This window comes from Tribolium madens, unplaced genomic scaffold, assembly GCF_015345945.1.
Source record: "Tribolium madens isolate multiple individuals breed KSU strain unplaced genomic scaffold, Tmad_KSU_1.1 Scaffold_19;HRSCAF=116;Tcas5.2_LG9, whole genome shotgun sequence".
NCBI lineage: Eukaryota > Metazoa > Arthropoda > Insecta > Coleoptera > Tenebrionidae > Tribolium > Tribolium madens.
In genome coordinates, this window is record NW_025400983.1 from 15,457,347 (window position 1) to 15,468,294 (window position 10,948).

Below are 10,948 nucleotides of genomic sequence, written 5' to 3' on the forward strand. Positions count from 1 at the left end.
AAAGAGAAAGCTTAGATCTTTCTTCAGGTATTTTCAAATTTTGAAAAAAAAAAATAAACCCCAAAATTTTAAAGTTACTTTTTATGTTATTAAATGGAAGAGAATTTAATTCTGCATCGATCTATATTAACATTCCCAATACCAAAATTTAATAATTGTCAAGTTATGGTTTTTGTTAAGACTGCGGAAAATCTATTACAAAAATCTCAAAACTGTTTCTCAATAAATGTCGACAGTGAATTATTATTTGACAAATAATGCCAAAATATGGAGAATCAAAGCTACTCAAACTTAAATTTAATGAATTTATTTTGTATTTATGGAGAGTGTAACAAAAATTAGTAGTTCATTAAACAAAGAAAAATAATAAATAATACTGGCTCCATGATAATTAATATAACTAATATCATGCGATCATGTGAATTGATAACTAGAGTAGGCTTTGTTAGGTATAAAAACAATGATTATCTTAGTTAATCAAGTTGAAGAATCAAATAATAAAATTTTGAACGGTAATATTTACTTAGAATACAATTTTTCCTTCAGTTTGCACTAGTTTATTATTCATAAAGAAAAAAAAACCGCCTACTCTAATTATAAATTAAAATGATCGCATGGTAGAACCTATCAATAATAATTAAGTTTGAGTAACTTTCATTCTCTATATTTTGGCACTATTTGTCAAATAATAATTTACTGTTGACGTTTGTTTAGAGAAAATTTTGACATTTTTGATTTCCATAGCAAACTATGCGAAAACAGGTGTGGCTAGTAATAAATTTTCTGTAGTCTTAACAAAAAGTCACCATAACTTGAAAATTATTAAATTTAGGTATAGGGAATGTTAATACAGATCGATGCAAAATTAAATTCTTTTCTATTTAATAAAATAAAAATTGGGGTATTTCATTTGGAAAAAATGAGTTGTGGGTATTTGAATTATTTCAAAAGTAATCTTAAAATTTTAGAGTTTGTTAATTTTCTTTTCAAAATTCAAACGCCAAAAAAATAAATTTAAAAGTTTAAGAAATGGCAGAGTTACCGATTTTTTAATTGGAAGGTGCAGAGCCAAAAATTTTTGAAAAATTCCAAATATTTCAAAAACGGCTAAATTTAGGTATAGAGAAACCTGATGAAAACTCCCTTAAAATGAGCCGATTAATCCAAAAACGCAGTAAAAAATATAGCTTTCCGTTTAAAATAAGAAAGTTGAGACCGACTTCCGATATAACCGGAGGTGTCGCCATCTTGAAAATATTTTCATTTAAGAGGACTTAATGGATTAGAAGTATCTACCAATTTTCAAATAAATATGATTATTCAAACTCTCAATATTTTTAATGTGAGGTTTAGACAGAACACCTGTATACAAGGTGAATAAAAAGTATCGAACTAAGCGTGTTTTTGCATAAACCAATTACTTTGCAGAAAAAATAATTACTTCAACGTAAGGAACCATAAAAAATGTAATCGTTTGTCAAGAATAAAAATTGTTTTAATTCCATTTAATTTTTGGAGTTTTTGCAAAAAATATTTTTTTTAAGTGTCAAGCTACTGTTACATTTTTTTTTTAATTAAAGACTATGATTTAAAAATGACTGCCAACTAAATAAGACTTTCCAAAGTTAACCGAAGTGGTCGTTTAATGCATTTGGTCATTAAAGAACGTAGTTTTTTTGTGCAGGGGCTTTGGGGTGATTTCGGATGGATTAAAAAATTCAATAAGAACTCATTTTATTATTTATTCTATTTTTAGTATATCCAAAACCACTCCAAAATACCTGCACAGAAATCAGGGCTCTTCTATGATTAAATGCATGAAGCCACAAGTTAAGTTCGGAAAAACTTCGTGATAAGCTCGGTACGCAACTGTAAAAATTTATTTAAAAAATAACTACTGGTTTAATTTTATTTAATTAGAAGGCATTTTTAAATCATCGTCTTTAATTTAAAAAAATTGCAACAGTGGGTTGCCATTTAAAAAACAAATGTTTGCAAAACTCGAAAACTAAAAAGAATTTCGAAAAATGTTATTCTTGATAAACAGTCCCATTTTAATTGTTCTTTACGGTAATTATTTTTTTTTCTTAAGTAGTTAGTTTACAAACAAAATTCTTGGTTCCATACTTTTTATTCAACTTGTATAGAGAAATCAAGATAATTTATCTTTGGAACCGAAAACGAATGTCTGTAAAACGTCAAATAAAATAACAAGTCGAAAGATAAAATGGCATGATCAAAAAGATGATTTTAATTACTAAATTTATGATTTATCTTCAAAAAAGAACGGTCCTTTTATTATACTTCGGCGACTAATTCCAGCCCATTTTGCCGTTTTACCTTTCGATTTAACATTCCACATGCAGTTGGTTCAAAAACAGGTATACGTTTTCGGATCCAATGATGGCTCGATTACAAATTATCTTGATTTTTCGAATGTACAAAAAATACGAATTACAGAAGGCACCCATTCAAGGCAAATCCGGTCGTACCCTTAACTTTAATAACTTAACGGGAACCTAAAGTGTTCTTTTTTAGGGGCATCACTGTGCATACACAAGTTGCAAGAAAAAACCATTTCTCTTAGGACGGTTATGATCTACATTACAGTTATCTACTTTATACACATTTAATTTTTACCACTTTTGTTTTTACAAAAATTGCCATTTTGATAAAAAAATCGCATACTTAACTTAAAAACAAAACAAAACAAAATTTTATCCTCAAAATTATATTACTTTAATTTATAGTAATTATTATTTTCTGGAGCCAATGATTTAAAACACAACCGCTTGGTTCTATACTTTATATTCACCCTGTATGTATAATAATGTAAATATGTTCAAAAAATTTTGACATAATCTGTATATTTGGAAAAACAAGGAAATACTTAGTAGTTATAAAAACCAAGATTTTAAAAGGAAAAAGGCGCTATTATGTTCTCATTGTTAACTATTTTTTAGTTTTGCTTTACGTTATTTTTACGTCTTTAGGAGTCAATATTTTATTGTAGACAACTAGTCCTAGTTTTATGGCTAGCCACAATATGATCACACATATTTCTTTTTAAAGAAGTTAAAAGTTAAAGTCATAAATGAATTGAAATGCCGTCAAAATTAATAAGCACTAATATTTTAATATACCTGTTTCTGAATTGAAAAGGTTTTAATAAATTTGATGACAGTTGATCGATTAATCATCCAAGTACAGGGTGTTATATTTTCAAGGATACTTCTAAAGTACAAAGGACTTGCTCCTGCACATGACATATGTCATAATTATTGAAATGAGGATCACACGTGAAGTACACTTTTATTGCTGTTAACTCAATCGATCAGTTATAAATACCATCACCAAAAATAAATTCACTTGCATCAACTGCAATTTCTTTAAAACTGTCACGACTTCCACTTCCCACATTTAGTTTAAAAATTGCCACCATTAACTAATTTTTCGTCATTAAAGATAATAATCGCTTTTTTCGTCACAATTAAGCAATTTATAAGAAGAAAAATTACAGAAATTAAAGAGACTTACCAATGAGGAAGTGATGTCAGCATCTCCAGCTAACGCCACAAGGTGTAGATGAGGGCGAAACTCGAATCGCTTTGTCCCATGCGAACTCTTCGCTGACAACAACCCAAGTCCACAACTCAGGAGGCGCAACCCTCCCAAAATCACTGCTTTTTCTCTTGTTTCATTAACACCGCATGCGTCGCCACTCGTGACAGGCCATCAAGCTCTTCATGCACTTTGCTCCACCTCCGTGGAATTTTATCAATTTGAGAATAATACAGAAGCAAATTTACAACAATGTCTTCTTTATAAACAGCCCTGAAAATGTATGTTACAACCAGTAATCAGTTTCTTTCGATTAATGTTGATGAAAAAGTACCAGTAAAGGATTTACTGATTGAGATAGGATGTGTTACCGTTAAGAACTAGTTTTTTTTTAAAGAAATACCGAATTACATTAGTTAAATATAAAATAGATTTGTATTCCTACTTTAACAACTAGTTATTATACAAAATAAAGATTGAAAGTAATACATTTAGTATTCTCGAAATTCTCGATAGATAAAATCCGTCAACATTTGCTTGAATTTTATGGTTTTGACTTACCAAACTAGTTTATGAGAGATTTAAAGCGATTGTTACCAAAGCCACCAGCTGATCCTGGAAGAAACCGCGAAGAAAACAAACCTTTACAACTGATGGATTGGGATTTCTTTTTTGCTAAAAGCCCAAAAAGTTAATTGCCTTTATTGTACTATAAAATTCTAGCAAATAGTTTAGCTAGATTTTTTAAGTTTTGACCGGGAGTCCGAAACACGTTTTTTTTGACTAAAAAATCCGAATCATATTTATTTTAATTTATTTACTTGCAAAAACAACATTTTTATACAGGCTGATTTAAAAGTATCGAGCTATCTTGTGTGATGGAAGGACATCCAACTGAGCTAAAAGTTTCCATGACAAAAAATTCTTTTGAGCTTTTTACACGAGATATTTTAAATATATTCAAGTATCATGTATTTTTGACTTTAGTTAGCGGAAACGGCAAATCTTACAACGTTAAACAAATACGTACTGAATTTTTTTTTTTGTTTGGTACCCATTATTTTTTTTTTGTTTTATCACATTTTATTATTTAACAATATTTCATGATTCTAAATAATTTGTATCCCCATGAATTTATTTTGCAGCCGCTTTACGGCCGAACGGTGCGACCGACTTTTGCCAATTGTTTTGTGCTGCGTCCCCTTCCTACAAGTAACTTACATACTAAATTTCAAGTTTCTAGCGCTTATCGTTCTCTAGATATGCTGTTTACAGACAGACAGACACACACACGACCCTATGGTCCAAACCAATTTGTATCTTATGGTGTACCAAATATTTAACAAACTAGCAAATTCAATAATAAATCCGACAACGTCGATAACAAAAAAACTAAAATGCTGGTATGATAATATCGTCAACAACTAGATAACTTAAATTTTAGGCATTTTTCAAATATTTGTTGCAACACTTTAAAAACATATATTTTAAAAATGTTTTGGCAACCATATTTAAAATGGTAGAACTGTTACTAGTTGTCATTTGTGTTAAGTATAGGTATAGTTTGACAATCCTCAATCGCAAAATACACGCTTTAACATAACACTTTAATCACAAAAGTAGATAAAGTAACACTTTATCATTAACATTAAACAGAGTTACAATTTAGCAAAAAAACTTGGAACATTATTTTTCCAACAAAAATAAAAAAAAAGTCAAAATGCAAAATTTAAACCCTCCTAACTTCGAAATTAGACAGATATAATTTTTTAAACATTTTTTTCCGTGTTCCTGGTATCGTACTTTACATGGCATTTTTTTCTGGGACAAGAACGAGTTTTGGGACACTTTGTATAGATAACTATTTTTCTATTAGAGAAGAAAATTTTTGCTTACAGCTTAAATTTTTTATATTTGTAAAAGCTTTGGAAGCGGTCAAGTATTCAAGTACTCCTCAAGTATTGCACAATTACTTTACTTAGTTGACCGCCCCTAAAGCTTTCATAAATTTTAAAAATTTTAGCTTTAAGCAAAAATGTTCTCTGAAAAAAACTTACTTTTTAGTAAAATTTCAGCCTGTAGTATCGACGTTCCTGCAGAAATAAAGAGTTGGTTTTGCTCTTACACGTTTTTTTTTGTTTTATCGAATGCAGTTGGTTCCATCTTCCTATCTCAATTAAGTGCCAAGATATTGATAATTGTTTACAAGAATTATAGTTAATTTTTTATAAATCAATAATTAAAGTAACCATTATTGTATTGACACGGAAATTACGTGTGTATGCAAAATTTTAGCAAAAAAAGGTACAAACTTGTAGATCTATAAATTTTTTTAACGTTTTGTATATTTTTTTTCATTATTGCTATTTAAATAACTCAAAAAAATCAATCTATTGATTTTGTTAAGATTCAAGAGATTATTTTTGCACTTTTTTTATTAACTCGCAGGGACAATAACAACTGTTATTAATGTCGACAACTAAGTAGTTCGTAAACGATAATGCTTTCCACTACGTGCACTCATCCGAACATTATGTATTGGACAGAAACATCGAAACCAGGTTTTCTACATTTTGTAACAAATTGTTATTTGATGAATTGTTGTATACGTTTTTTGCTCTCGAATGATACATTATAGTAAACAACAGGTAGGAGTCTGGAACTAACAAATTTGTTTATGTAAAAAAAAAATGTTGAATTCAAAATACTTACGTTTCAACATCTTTGAGGAAGAAATTTTGGGTTCGAATCTATTTGAAATTATTATTTAAGAAAAACGAGCCATCGAATATAAAAAACAAAACGCTAAAAAAGAGCAATATTACAGCAACTAGTAGATTTTCAAAAAGAGTTTAAGAAATCGGGAATAAAGAACTACTTGCAATGTATTTTCTAATTACAATACCACAGGATACGAAATATTTGATGGTAGCAAAGATGATGAAGCTGTTGAAAACACAATTCAAAAAGAGTATAAAATTGCTACTGAATCACAAGAAGTCTTCAGTGATTTCAGCGGAATGAATGTCCAGATGATGTAGAAATTATGACACCCGCATCCCACCGTTAAATAGTCCGTTTTCGTGAAATGCTCTGCAATAAAGAAACTGAAACATCAATTAATTAATAATTAATTAATTAAGTTCTAATTTGCACAGTTTTAATTGATGTTTCAGTTTCTTCTTAATTATTAATTAATTAATTAATTAGGATTTATTAACGGTAACCTTTTCCATCATCATCAAATACCAAACATAAGAACAACAAAATAGAAACAACAGTAAAGTACAAAATCCATTTCTTTAAAAAATATCAAATTACGTTAATTACGCGGGCATTATATAAATTACACATTTTAAATAAGAGGTTTATAGGAAACTGTAACAAAAACTTAATTGTTTTTACATTGTTTAATAATAGAGCAAGAGCCCGCGGTCGCCAGACCTTCGTCATTTTATAAAAGTTGAAAATTCGTCAGCGCATACTACCAACACGGGTAGGAACGATGGGCAAGTATGAAATTTGGGTCATCGTGGCTTTGGAAGATAACAGCTAGCAAAGAATAAATAAATACCAACTTAAATTTATCAAATAAGAAGCGTAATTTTATTTATATTTTCTTCGGAATAATATAAAAAATTACCTCACCCATTGCCAGACACTTAATATCGTGGCAACCCCTTCTCAGACACCCTTAAACTTTAATAAATTGTAACTGTACTTACGTTATACTACATATGAAAGCTGAATCTTATACATGTTACTTGGACAACTATTAGAAGATGTTTTCTCAGTAACCAGGCAGTTTCGACAGTTCTACCCTGGACCAGACAAACATATAGGGTAGCTATAGGGCTCTCATGATGATACTTTGTCAAATCTAAATCACATTTATTTTAAGTAAAATTTAGAACTTAGCACTTAAAACTGTCAAAACTGAATGGCTAATGAAAAAGTTTAAAGGTGTCTGGCAATGTATGAGGTGATTTCTAATATTATTCCAAAGAAAATATTAAAAAATTACGCTTTTTTATTTGATAAATTTAAGTTGGTATTTTTTACTTCTTTTCTACCTGTTATCTCACAAAGCCACGATGACCCAAACTTTATACTTGCCTATTATTCCTACCTGTGTTGGTAGGATGCGCTGACAAATTTTCAACTTCTATACAATGATGAAGGTCTGGCGACCGCGGGCTCTTACACTATAAGTAGGAAACAGTGGAGTATTTCTACTATGTATGAAATTGAGGTAGATTAGATTAGATCCAAAAGTTATTTAGAATTTTGTACATAAAACACAATGACGAATGTTGTTAGACCAAGGAAAGACAAAGTAAGACCAAAATTGTTACCGATGTTTTGTGGTAGTAAGTTCCTTATGAATTTAAGAAAATTATATTCTATCATCTTAATTCTATGAGGGACACTAGAAAAGTAATCTACCAAGCAATGAAACAAAAAACGTACAATTTGTTTGACTATTCAAGTTACCTCTCTTTTTTAAAATATTAACCAATAAAATAGCAGAGATTTACTTTCGTATCTTAGCAACAGCAAATTCCAGCGAATATTCCACTCGTGGTAAAATATAACTGGATATTCAACTTTGCTATGACAACGAAATCATGTGTAACGCAAATTTGCCATTTGGTTCATTGAATAGTGTGTAGTCAAAGATTGTAGAATATTTTTGACTCCTCATGGTATTATTATAACTGATAATTTTATTTTTCAATATAATCCCCCCGTACATCAATACACTTGCGCCATTTCTCCTCCAGTAAAAGTTTACCTTTATAAAAAATGTTTTCTCTTGACCTAAAAAAATTCTCGCCCACATCGTGACTGTTTCGGCTAAAATTTTATTGTGTAATGTGATAGTATATCATCCTTATAGTCCTCTTTTGTCAAGAATTTTATGGCATTGCGTTACTCCAAATTTTGAGTTATTCATTTTTCCTCACAATTCCCTTTATAAATTGGAAACTAATTATCACAATTAACTCAAATTTTGCAGATAATGTTAGAATAAATTATGCTTGTGCGTTTCAATTGTTTTTTTCATGGATTACTTTTTTAGTGCCCCTCGTATCAATATGAATTTTGTAATATGAGACCCAAATAATAAAACCATCATCGACTTGCGATCTGACCAATAAAATAAATCATGACTGACAACTTATGTCACATTTGCAACATGTTGCCCCTCATTGCGTTTCTGATATTATTAACAAAAATAATAGAATTTAAACAAAATTTACACTGGAAAATTTGTGCATTTCGAAGATAAACGGGTGTGACTTTAGCGTCGTTTGGTCCGGATCGCTCGACACCCTCTTGAAGATAAATTTAGGCCTTAAAATTTCTAAAAAAAGTAACCGGATGTTCTATAACTTTATTGCGACTCTCCACACTTTTAAGAGTGTTGATTTTTTCCGGATGTTATTAATACTGTAGCTCGTGGGAACGCAAATTCATTTTTTAAATAAAATAAATAAATACTCATCGCTTCGCAATTCTTCTCAAAATAGTTATTTTTGTTACAAGAATCTAAAATACAGTTTTTGCGGATAAATCGTTGCTGTTTCTGGACGAGGCAAAGCCGAGCGTGGAATATAATATACATAACTATTTTATGGTGATTTAGTGATGCAAAAAGTATTTTGAAAAACCAACTAAAACAGTTATTGGTTACGCGTGTGCGTTACAAAATACCATAATCGTCACTGGAATCGAATGAGAATATATAAAAATATAGTACTTGTAAAGATATAACAAGTTACAATTTAATATTTATTTTAGTAAAGTTATAAGTCTTATTTGCACTTAATGGGTCGTAGAGGCATATTTCTCGCAAACCTAGGATCTATTAGTTCTGGCAGATAAGCAGAAAAATAAAACTTTTCCAATTTTTCTTTCATTTCAATGTCCCAAAATTGTTTATCTCTTTCGATAATTTCACAAAAACCATCCTTAAAAGTATAAATAAAAAAATAACAATAATTTCGGTTTGTAATTTCTAATAGACCTTGAATTTAAAACATGTAATTATGATTACGTTTTAATTTAATTTTATTATTTTCTATACTACAATAGTCAATAATTTAATTTTTGATTGCTTCTTCTATTTTCATCTCTCGAGAAGCGTACGGACATTTGACTTCTAAAATGGAATCATTATCAATTAGCCCATCTGGAGATGCTGCCAGATATTTGAATTGTAGATGAATAAACATACCACATTCTTGAACGTTGAAATTGTACAAGTCTTGAAAAATTTCACGAGCTGTTCCTTTGTAAACGATACTATGTTGTAAAGGTAAACTACGTCTACTACTACTATTATTATAAAGTAAATTTTTGACAGTACAAGCCGTCGAAGTAGATGGTCGAAGCTTACATAAAATTGCTAAATGTCAATCTGTACGTTTTTTCTTGTAACCACTGTGGATTTGATGATTGACCACGAGTATTTCTTTCAATGTTTATACAATCAGCATTTTAAATACTTGTCAAAAACTTTTTTACGGGCTTCCATTTCTTCATAAGTTTTATCTTCAACAACTTTGCAAGTTTTACCATAGTCCGCATCTGCTTGCAATTTGTCTCCTTTCTTGAAAATCGGACGAATTATTGCTGTACGCCAATCCGGTAGTAGGGTAGCTGAGACAAAAGATTGACTCATTAACATGCTGAATACATCCGCACAACTCTTAAGAAATATGGGGGTAATAAAATCAGAACCTGGAGATTTGGAAACATGTAGCTTTTTTTGTCCTCCTCAAAAACAGAATCGACCTGTTTCATTTCGGCGTTTTTGCAAAGTCTTTCTGAGATATTCGGGCTGGCTCGTTTTCATTAGAACAGCCTGTATAATGTAAGAATGTTAACAAGTTTACAAGTTAGTTTTAATTATTAAATTTATAGATTTGAAAAATATGTCCTGATTAAATACGAACGAAAGTTTTCACGAGTGTCTTGATGCATATTATTTTGAAATTCAGCAAGAATTTGACTTTCTTGTATGAGTCTCTATAGATCCTGTTCATTAAGATATTCTGGATCTATTCTAGGCTCAACTTCATTTCTGAGTTTAGATATATAACTTTAAGCGACAACAATACGCAAATACTGGAAAGCGACTTTTAAGAATACCAAATGTGCACTCTTAGTCCGGTCAAAATAGACATTTCAAAAAATTTTGACATTTATTTTTTGACATTTGACATTTTTTTATGACTATTTAATGATACTGATGATCTTGTATATGTTTTTTTTATAATTATTTACTAAATCTACAAAAATTTTGTCAATGAAAGCCACAAATAACATTAAACAGAGTTACAATTTAGGATACTGCTTCCTTGATTTCTCTTCTAATAGC

The 10,948-nt window shown here is 29.9% G+C and overlaps 1 protein-coding gene across 1 annotated transcript in view; it reads right to left on the bottom strand.

Moving 5' to 3' along the window:
- LOC123008167 (sodium-dependent dopamine transporter) overlaps positions 1-4,236 on the bottom strand; it is a 28,868-nt gene extending 24,632 nt beyond the window's left edge. Inside the window, exons 1-2 of the mRNA XM_044403823.1 lie at positions 4,123-4,236; positions 3,538-3,834 (exon numbers count right to left, since the gene is read on the bottom strand). The gene's annotated coding sequence lies outside the window, so the exon portion shown is untranslated. The remainder of the gene's footprint in view (positions 1-3,537; positions 3,835-4,122) is intronic.
- Between the last annotated feature and the right edge of the window lie 6,712 nt (positions 4,237-10,948).